Source organism: Rhamphochromis sp. 'chilingali', assembly GCF_963969265.1.
Source record: "Rhamphochromis sp. 'chilingali' genome assembly, chromosome: 8".
Taxonomy (NCBI): Eukaryota; Metazoa; Chordata; class Actinopteri; order Cichliformes; family Cichlidae; genus Rhamphochromis; species Rhamphochromis sp. 'chilingali'.
Genome location: NC_137935.1, coordinates 6359662 through 6371270, shown reverse-complemented (window position 1 = coordinate 6371270; position 11609 = coordinate 6359662). Strand labels below are relative to the sequence as shown.

At 39.3% G+C, this 11609-nt stretch overlaps 1 pseudogene across 1 annotated transcript in view; it reads right to left on the bottom strand.

Annotated features, from left to right (window-relative positions):
- Positions 1-9961: 9961 nt before the first annotated feature.
- LOC308401042 (spastin-like) overlaps positions 9962-11609 on the bottom strand; it is a 14361-nt pseudogene continuing 12713 nt past the window's right edge. Inside the window, exon 2 of the transcript in view lies at positions 9962-10247. The product of the transcript in view is annotated as a spastin-like (transcript). The remainder of the gene's footprint in view (positions 10248-11609) is intronic.

Genomic DNA, 11609 nt, shown 5'->3' with positions numbered 1-11609 from the left:
GCTGTGCAGTTGAATTGTCCTTAACGTTCCAGCGAATAGGTTTATGCTACAAACCTATCATTCAACAAATTGTAAAAGCTTTTATGTAAACAGTCTCATCATTGTTGTTAAAACTGTACAGAAAAAAATACATTAATTAAGTCTAACACGGACTTCAAAGTAAATTCATTTAAAATTGCTCTCCTGTGTGAGACGTTGCTTCAAAACTAACATCTTAGTATTGGCTTTTATTACATTCACTCTTTGATTGTTTGATTGTTTCAGGTTTTTTTTCATGAACACCAAAACTAACAGCTCTAAATAATTACATTTTTATGGAAGAAGGTTATAAAAAGTAAGTGGATAACTTGTGGGATTAGTTGCGCTAAATTTAAGACTATAGAAACAGAGCGCTCACTGTGAAACCGACCTCAAAGCTGAAAGCTTTAAGAAACACATTTTAAGTAATTATTTTAAAAATAGAACAGGCAAAGTTTATCATCTCATCCACATCTATCTCCGACCACCAAACCCGCAACCTCTCATCCAACATCCAGACCGCTAAGTCTGCAAGCCTTTACCTCCTTGGCTGTCTTGCTCATGTAACAGTTTGCTGGTCATGCAACACAGAGCACCTGTATAAAAAAGCCCAAAGCCGACTGTACTTCCTCAGGAGGCTGAGGTCTTTTAACATCTGCAGGAAGCTCCTGAGGATGTTTTACCAGTCGGTGGTTGCTGGAGTACTTTTCTATGCTGTGGTGTGCTGGGGGAGCAGCACAGCAAAGAAGGACTCATCCAGGCTGGAGAAACTGATCAGGAGGGCTAGCTCTGTGGTCGGCATGAAGCTGGACACTCTGGTGACAGTGGCAGAGAAAAGGACATTAAAGAAACTGATGGACATTATGGACAATGCCAGACATCCTCTGCACACGGCCATTAACAACCAGAAGAGTCTGTTCAGTGACAGGTTGCTTCTCCCAAAGACAAGAACTAACAGACTTAAAAACGCCTTTGTCCCACACGCCATCAGACTGTTTAACTCCTCTCTGGAGGGGAGAGGGAGGGGAAACAGGAGGACAAAGGAAGGGGGCAACAACTAAGCTGTAGTGCCTCTTCACCTCACTGTGCAATACTTTTGTAAATAGTCAACGGTGCAATAGACTCAATACTTGAAATGTGCAATTCACTTGTATTTTTATTTTTATTCCTATTTATTCTATTTATCCCCTTCGTATATTTTATTTATATTGTCTCTGTATATATATATATATATATATATATATATATATATATATATATATATATATATATATATATATATATATATATTCTGTAACTCTGTAACTTCTGTCGGTGCTGTGCTTTTTTGGAAATCGAATTTCCCAGAGGAACCCACCCGAGGGATTAATAAAGTTGTATCTAATCTATCTAATCTAATCTAATCTCTTCTGTGGAAATTCCAGAAGATGATGAACTCATTCTGGTGTAAATAATAACTTGTGGCAAAGGATTTATGTTTATTCTTTTGGATTTGGATTATTTAGCATTGTAGTTGCTCATTTTTAACATGTATTGTTGAATGTTATGGTTGTGACTAGAGATGGACCGATCCGATCGGTATCGGTCCGATACTGACCTAAATTACTGGATCGGATATCGGAGAAAAATAAAAAAAATAAAAAATGTAATCCGATCCATTAAATATCACGAAAGCACCTCGCAAAACTTGCAACACGCCGTAACTCACCTCAGAACGTTAGCACGTCGGAGCAGTATGCATCACGTGATAGAGCAGCTGTGGCATGCGGGACCTGTCGGTGGTCTGGATAGCATTTGGAGCTTCGCTAGCAACCCGGCATTTCATCTCCCATAAAGTTATCCCCGAGAGAAGTAAAGCAAGTGTGTAAGTCCATCTCTGAATGTTTGTAAAGCATTCCTGCGTTAAGCTTAACAAGCGACTGCCTCTTCTTGCTGTTACTTCAATCATGAAACTGCTTAACGATCAGCTGATCGGCTTTTCTGTCGCGAGTCCGTCTCTCTTGTTTGTTTTTGGCCCACTTTGCACCAGAAAGAGGAAACCAGCGGCTGAACAACAGCAGCACGTTTAAGCTTGATAAGCTGTTGTTAGAATGTATTTAATATTACTTTCTACACCAGGATCTTTTTCTACGTAGCTGACGCTGGTAACTGTGCAGGGGCGGATCTTGCAAAGTTTAGCCAGGGGGGCTGATAGGGCATGAACAGGGAAAAGGGGGCACAAAGACATACTTTGAAATGTACATTGTGCCTTGGTTTAGAGTGTCTGGAAGAGAGTCCTGTCTCAGTCAATTATAGATGATGTGAGAGGGCGGGTGTGTGTGTTTAGGGCACGGATGGCTTGGGGATAGAAGCTCCTCTTGAGTCTCTCTGTCCTTGCCCGGAAGATGCGGAACCTTCTACCAGATTGCAGAAGTTGGAACAGTTTGTTGCCAGGATGGGACGGGTCCTTCAGTATCTGCGCTGCTCTAGTCCGGCATCTCCTGGTGTAGGTGTCCTGAAGCGGGGGGAGAGCAATCCTGCAGCAGCGTTCTGCTGTACGGATCACTCTCTGGAGAGCTTTTTGGTCCTTCACACAGCTGTTCCCAAACCACGATGTCATGTTCTGTGTGAGGATGCTCTCCACAGCGCCTGTATAGAAAATCCTGAGGATCTTTGGAGAGACCCTGAACTTCCTCAGTTGTCGTAGGTGATACAGGCGCTGCCTAGCCTTTTTGGTCTGGACCTGAATGTGGGCAGCCCATGTCAGGTCTGAGGAGATGTGGACACCAAGATACTTGAAGGACTGCACCCTCTCCACTGGCGCTCCATTGATGATGATGGGCTTGTAGTCTCTGTGCTGACCCCTTCTGAAGTCCACCACCAGCTCCTTGGTCTTGCTGACGTTCAGCTGGAGGTGGTTGTCCTGGCACCACGATGCCAGATTCTTCACTTCATCCATCCAACACCACTGTGTCGTCAGCAAACTTCACAATGGTGTTGGAGCCATGGGTGGATTATAAGGATAATTACATGATATATATTTGATATAATCTAGAACAATCTGCCGTGATTATAAACAAATATTCAACTATCCCAGAATTAAACCAGGTCTAAATGAAAAAAGGAGTGAGTATCACTACAAAGATTAACCCACATTGGTCCTAGTACAAGTTTGATATCAGCAAACACCGAGAGCATACCTATGACACCACAGCCATGCTATCATTCAAACACTGATAACAGCATAAATCGAATTAAATCGGGACTTGATGAGACCGTCTGAGTATCACTACAAATATTATGAAGTCGTCTCGTACCAGTTTGCTATCGGTAAACACCGAGAGCATTCACTGTTAGCATAGCACATCCATGTTAGCAGTGTATAAATGGATGGTTTAGCATATATTAGCGCAGGTATCAATAAAGGACTACCGTATTAAACACTTTTACTAACCTCAGGCAGATGGACAGGCGCTCTGCTGGTGGGATTGAGCGCCTGTAATTGGTGTCTAGGCGGGCAATTCTGGGACCGACGCGGGAAAGCAGGTCCTCAAACTGGCCGAGTGACAGACGATGATATCGCTGGAATCTGCCGTCATCCAGGCGCAGCTCCTGTAGCAAATGGTGAAACTCACCAAACTGCTCACGCGTCTCGAGGACCTGATGGACCCAGGTACGGCGAGGACGTCTTTTACGCCGCTGCTCTGCTCTCCACAGTAAATAGAGAAGGGAGACTCTCTCCTCAAGCGCTAGCTCGACAGCTGCCATCTTGCAAAGATACCAGTCTGGCACAACAGATGCGGTCACCGTCGATGAAAAAGTTGTTCCATTTAACAATGTTGCATCTATCTGCATCCAAGCCTAGCAGCTGCTCCAGGATGAGAATTTCCATTTTTGCCTGTTGCAGAATTTCAGGGTTTCTCTCATTGACTTTAATAGCAACAAATTCGTTGGTTTTTGTATTGCGACATTTGGTTACAATACCAAAGCGCCCTTCTCCAAGGAAACCCTCGACCTCGTAGTGACCTCCCAAAAGGGTCCCTTTAGATATTTCAAGATCATCTATAGAGGAGGATGTGTTGGCTGATGCGTTGACATATTCTTGTTGAGAAAATTCTTCTGAGTATTGGGAACTGCAGCTGATTTTCTGTGATTCTTCTCTTTTACAACTAGAAGGCTGCTGAGAGACCACAAGGTTTTGTCCCCCTGTGCTACTCATGTCAGTGCAGGGAGAACTCTTAGAGAGGCCAGGATTGAAAAAGGGGTGGTGGAAAACCTCCGAGGGTGTTATGCGCTGGTTTGGATCCAATGCTAACATCTCTTTGATTAGGCTGACAAATACATTTTGGATTTTTTCCCAACACCCGCTTATCTTCAGTAGTTGTTCAAGGTCATCGAGGCACTTAAGTCTTATGCATCGAGTGTCCTTGGACTGACAACCTGTCTCATCTTGAAATTGTCTTTCGGTCTTAAATGTCCAGCGTTGTCCGTTGTAGTTGTCTTTTATGAAATAGTTATCAGTGTATAAGCCAGAGTCTAAAGCATGATCTGGTGGCTGTCCCTGGGTCTGTATGATGAATTTCAAAACATCATAATCATTTCTCCCAGGGTAGAAAGGAAACCCTGTAGCAAGCTCCACAGCTACCAGCCCCAGGGACCACATGTCTATTGCTTCATTAAATAGACTACCAATCATAACCTCAGGTGCTCTATAACCAACCGTCCCCACACAGTCACCATTGTAACCATACTAAACACAACACCATTGCATTAATCTAGCTAAGTGTAAACAGCAGTAAATACTAAATATTCAACGTTGTTGTGCAGCACGCAGGACAGACAGCGCACAATGTGCTTCGAAGTAGCAGCCAAGAAAGGTGTAATTTAAGTCTACGAGCAGTGAACACCCGTGTGCATACCTGTGTGGCTCAGCCACCGATTGTGCAAGTTCCCCCACTTAAAATGATGACAGAGGTCAGTAATTTGCACCAGAGGTACACTTCAACTGTGAGAGACAGAATGTGAAAAAAAAATCCATGAATTCACATGGTAGGATTTGTAAAGAATTTATTCGTAAATCAGGGTGGAAAACAGGGTGGCCCCACTGTAACAACACATGTATTTTGTGAAAAATCACAATTTTGCAACTCAAAACTTTAAGAGGCATAAAAGTAAAACGGTAAAAGATTTGAAAAAGCTGATTTATACCTGAACAGCCCAATAATTTGAGAACATTTTAAAGTTTGAATGGTTCTAGGTGAAAATATGAGGAAGTAGTTAAGTTTCAAAAACAAGCGTATTTTAGCAGAATTGCGGAAGTTTCCCATTCATTTCAAAGGGACAAATTAAAGGAAAAAAGTGGAATATTTTAAAAAGTATAATAGCAAAAAATACCAAAAGTCATAGCGTACATTAGCAGAAATAGCAGAATAGTTAAAAATTTGAACGGTGAAAATCGGCTGAAAATTGTGGGACTAGTTAAGTGCCAAAAAACGTACGGAAGCAACTAGAATAAAGTAGGATAAAGAATAAAGAGAAACAGGAACTCAATACAATTATTGCCATTTCTGAAACATGGATCAATGCGGAGAAAGGAATGGACTTTGGACTGGAGGGATATGAAGTGAATTTTGTAAATAGAAGGAACAAGAGTGGAGGGGGAGTAGCTATGTATGTGGATAAAAACCTAAACTACAAGGTGGTAGAAAGTAGAGATGGACCGATCCGATATTACGTATCGGTCCGATACTGACCTAAATTACTGGATCGGATATCGGAGAAAAATAAAAAATGTAATCCGATCCATTAAATATCACGAAAGCACCTCACAAAACTTGCAACACGCCGTAACTCGCCTCAGAACGTTAGCACGTCGGAGCAGTATGCATCACGTGATAGAGCGGCTGTGGCATGCGGGACCTGTCGGTGGTCTGGATAGCATGTGGAGCTTCGCTAGCAACCTGGCATTTCATCTCCGACAAAGTTATCCCCGAGAGAAGTAAAGCAAGTGTGTAAGTCCATCTCTGAATGTAAAGCATTCCTGCGTTAAGCTTAACAAGCGACTGCCTCTCGCTCTCCGGCTGCTACTTCAATCGTGAAACTGCTTAATGATCAGCTGATCGGCTTTTCTGTCGCGAGTCCGTCTCTCTTGTTTGTTTTTGGCCCACTTTGCACCAGAAAGAGGAAACCAGCGGCTGAACAACAGCAGCACGTTTAAGCTTGATAAGCTGTTGTTAGAATTTATTTAATATTACTTTCTACTCGAGGATCTTTTTCTACGTAGCTGACGCTGGTAACTGTGCAGGGGCGGATCTAGCAAAGTTTAGCCAGGGGGGCCGATAGGGCATGAACAGGGAAAAGGGGGCACAAAGACATACTTTTCTTTCTTATTCTCATTTAAAATGTCGAGCTTTTAATAAATAATTATTTGACACCCAAAGTTTTAATTTGATGTAAAATGAATAGAAGTCAATTACTGTATATAGTGACTATTAAGTCTAATATATACACCCTAGTAAGCTATAGTACTTTTTCCTTTGGGAAGGTACCATCTGTGCAGTCTGCAATTTTGTTGAAGAAAGATGTTGAATCTATTTAATATTTCTTGAAAAAGAATTGATTTCTGTGCATTTTTTTCACACTTCATCAAATTAAGGTTGATTACGTCGATTAAGCATCATGAGGTGGAGCGTGAGGGGTGGTTCCCTATTTTTTATTTTTTTATTTTTGTTGTTGCTGGGAGTTGGAACCCTATTAGTTAGGTTTCTTAATATTTACGCTAAGTACTCTTTAAAATACCAGAATAGTGAGGATGGTGTAGGTTTAAGTTTATTAGATTGATCAGTATTGCTGAACTATGAAATATTTTTTTTGTATACAGGTATAACAGAATAGCTTTAGTGTAGTTGTTGTTTTAAACTTGAGTATGAACTTGCAGACTTGCAAAATGCAGCAAGATATTTTAAAAAACAGTTTTGTTGATTAAAAAACACTATATCGGATTCATATCGGTATCGGCAGATATCCAAATTTATGATATCGGTATCGGACATAAAAAAGTGGTATCGTGCCATCTCTAGTAGAAAGTATGACAACTGTAATTGATAATTTACTAGAATGTATAACAATTGAAATTTATAAGGAAAAAGAGAAAAATGTAATAATTAGCTGTATATATAGAACACCTGGCTCTAGTATTCAAGTATTTAATGACTTCATAGAGGAAATATTCTCTAAAACAAATCAAAAAGTTATGTTTATCTGTGGTGATTTTAATATTGACCCGTTGAATCCGAAAAAGCATAAAATGACCGACAAATTCCTAAACACTATGTACAGTTTGAGTTTACATCCTAAAATAACCAGGCGTAGCAGAATTACACCACATTGTGCCACCTTACTTGACAATATTTTCACTAACAATATGGAAAACAACATTGTGAGCGGAATATTAATTAATGACATCAGTGATCACCTACCAGTTTTTGCAGTTTATGACACTAATTATAAGAAAAATCAGCATGAAGAAAAACTGAGATACAGACGTGTAAGGACAGAAGAAACTATGAATGCATTTAAGAACGATCTATTAAATCAGGACTGGGACAATGTGTACAAAGAAGCTGATATTGATATTGCATATGGTATATTTTTAAGAATATTCATGGAGTTGTACGATAAAAACTGTCCAACAATAAAATACAACAGAAAGCACAAATATTCAGATAGACCATGGATCACTAAGGGTTTACAAAATGCATGTAAAAAGAAAAATACACTCTATAGGGAATTCCTAAAACAAAGAACAATAGATGCTGAAGATAAATATAAAAAATACAAAAATAAGTTGACCAATAGTATACGTGTATGTAGAAAGGAGTATTATAGTAAAATATTGAACAACAATAAGCATAATATGAAGGGAATATGGGATGTTTTAAACGGTATCATTAAAAAAAATTCTGGACAACAAAGTTATCCTCAATACTTTATCGACAATGGCAATATTATGGAAAACACTGCTGATAAGGTCAACAGCTTTAATCATTATTTTGTAAATATTGGACCAAAACTGGCAGAACAAATTCCTGAGTCACTGCCATCAGTAGACTGTAGTGAAAACCTGATTGATAGGAACCCTAACTCAATGTTCCTTACATCAGTGGAGGAAAAAGAAATAATTGACATTGTACACATGTGTAAATATAAAACATCTACTGATTGTAATGATATTGACATGAAAATCGTCAAGAAGGTCATTGAAGGAATTGTAGGACCTCTAACATATATTTGCAACTTATCATTTCAGACGGGAAAAGTGCCAAACAAAATGAAAATAGCTAAAGTTGTGCCGCTGTATAAAACCGGGGAAAGATGCCACTTCACAAATTACAGGCCTGTTTCTTTACTACCACAATTCTCCAAAATCCTAGAAAACCTGTTTAATAAACGATTAGACAAATTCTTAGATAAATATAAATTACTCTCTGATAGTCAATATGGATTCAGATCAAAAAGATCAACATCTCTGGCATTAATCGAATCAATTGAGGAGATTACGAATGCTATAGATCAGAAACAGTATGCAGCTGGAGTATTTCTGGATCTCAAGAAAGCATTCGACACAATCAATCATGACATATTAATTAATAAACTGGAACGGTACGGGATCAGGGGGGTTGTACTGCAATGGGTGAAAAATTATTTAAGTGACAGGAAACAATTTGTGAAGCTGGGTGTCCATTAGTGATGGGATTTCCGGCTCTTTTTAGAGATCCGGCTCTTTCGGTTCGGCTCACTAAAAAGAGGCTCCAAACCGGCTCTTCAGGTTGTTTTGTTTCTTTAATTAATTTATTATTAACAATAATGTAAAATTATGCACAAAAGGAATTACTAACGTTAAAAAAAAGTGGTTTTATTTATATATGTTTATATATAAATATATGCGGTGGCCCCTGGAGACAAAACACGTACAAACTCCAAAACACATTTCTAGCATGAACTGAACTCCCAAAGCAGAGCTACTAGATCACTTAAATTACACAATTGAAAGCATGTGTGTATTGTTTGTGTATTTATACACAGGCACTCATATATATTCAAATAATTTAAAAAAAAAGTTCATTTACCTGTTACTACCACACACCAAATCCGATGGTTGGTACTTGCTGGCTTGTGTAGCCACAAGATAACAAAAGCCCAACACTGCGCCCAGCATCCTGGAGCACTTCTGTTGTCTTTTATACGTGTTTTGAGTTTTTATGTGCTTCGGAGTTTTTATGTGCTTCGGAGTTTGTACGTGTTTTAGAGTTTTTACGTGTTTTAGAGTTTGTACATGCTTCCGAGTTCGTACGTGATTTGAAGTTTGTATGTGCTTTATCTCTAGGGGCCACCGTAAATATACTTTTATTTATTCACTCCACATAAAATGTAATAAATAAATTATATAATACAAAAATCAACTATTCACATTTCAACTTTTAACTATTTAAATTTTCAGCTTTTTCCTTTTACAAATTTAAAGTGAAAACAACACAAAACACTGCAAACCACAACACAATTAAATATAAATCATATATATATATATATATATATATATATATATATATATATTTATATTTGTAGGTTGTGTATCCTTGAGGTGTTAATGGGGTTATTGAAAATGTGCGTATGTGCGTATATACGTATGTATGGATAGATAGAAACATATGTGTATATATATATAAAAAAAAAATTACACATAACATATAATGTAATTGCAAGGAGGTATTTCTGTAGTCTATTGATACTAGATAGTGGAGAAGGGGTGGGATTAAATAAGCTTATGCTTCTTCCTGCTCCTTTTTGAACATGAGCATTATTTGGAGTTGTGGTTGCTCATTTTCCTTTTGTTTTGCTTTGTTCATTTGTCTCTTTTAATTCTATTTTGTTGTACTTTTTCAACATGTTCAAAATAAAGATTCAATCAATCAATCAATGCATTTATTGAAGAAGGACCACCAAAATCTTTGTTCTATTTGGTGTACATATTAAGAGTTGCTGGACTAACAGTTGGTTTGATTTGCTTCAGAGAATCCTCAAAGTCTTTCATCTTAATGTTGCGCACCTCAGCAGCAGTCATAATACGGACTTGTTCTGGTCCCAACTCTCTTATTGGGCCAAGTGCAGCATCTTTGGCTAATGCTGTCAAATCGCTCCCTGAATATCCTACAGTCACTTTTGCAAGACAGGACAGTTCGTTTTTGTCACGGCTGCACAGCAGTCGTGTGGTGAATTGAGAAAAGGATCCAAGATGCAGGCACTGACTGGGGTGCGAGTGAAAATTTATTTGCAGAGGTGATAAAGTGACAAAACAGGAAGAGCAGAGCGGGGAGTAAACAAACCTAAACTGGGAAAACTAAAGAACAAAACTTAAACCAGACACTCACGGGAGGAGGAGCGAAATGCACAAAGAGAGATGGCAGAGAGACGCAGAATGAATACCAGGTAACAGAATAATGCAGACTGACATGGAGTTAAACAGACGACGCGACAGAGAGCACAGGAAAACACAGGGCTTAAATACACGGGGAGTAATCAGGGAATGGGCCACAGGAGGGAGACAGCTGGGAGCAATAAGGCTAACGAGACAGGGGAGAGGTAAAACTGAACACACTGACATGAGACATGAACTTTCAGAATAAAACAGGAAACTAACAGACACAGAACCAGACCGGACACTGAACTAGACAGGCAGACTCATGAGCAGACACAATAACACCATGGACAGACAGAGGGAACACAGAGAAGTGGAAGCAGGCAGGCAAAGAACAGAAACCTAACAAATGGCAAAATCACAACAGAATACACACTCTGAATGAACAAAAGCACAAGGAACACAAAACACTGAGTCCTCAGACTCAGGACCATGACAGTTTTGGCTCAGAATTTGCTTCAGAGAATCCTCAAAGTCTTTCATCTTAATGTTGCGCACCTCAGCAGCAGTTATAATACGGACTTGTTCTGGTCCCAACTCTCTTATTGGGCCAAGTGCAGCATCTTTGGCTAATGCTGTCAAATCGCTCCCTGAATATCCTACAGTCACTTTTGCAAGACAGGACAGTTCGTTTTGGCTCAGTGGACTCCCGTGCATTCCCAAAAGATTTTTCAGCAGTGTAAATCTTGTCTAAAGGTCACAGGAAACCAAAGCAAACTGACAAAAACACTAAGAAACAAAAACACTAAGAGAGGGACTGAGACCAAAAAACTATAACTGTGGTGGACAATAACAGGCAAAGACTATGACTAAGACTACCGTAGAATAACAGACGAAAACCATGACTGTGACTGAGGTCAAATAAACAGACGAACCGACAATGATAAGCAGAAAACAGAAGGCTTAAATACACACATGAGGTGATCAGTGGAAGTGGTGACACATGGGGGAACAGCTGACAGACATAACCCTAATGACAGGACCAAGAAAGGAAAGCTAACTATAATGAACAAGGTACACAAGACACTGTCAAAATAAAACAGGAACACTAAAACTAAGCATGGCAACACAAACTTAACAGACCTAAATACATGATGATAAATACCAAAACCCCAAAACATAGAAAACCAAGGAACAA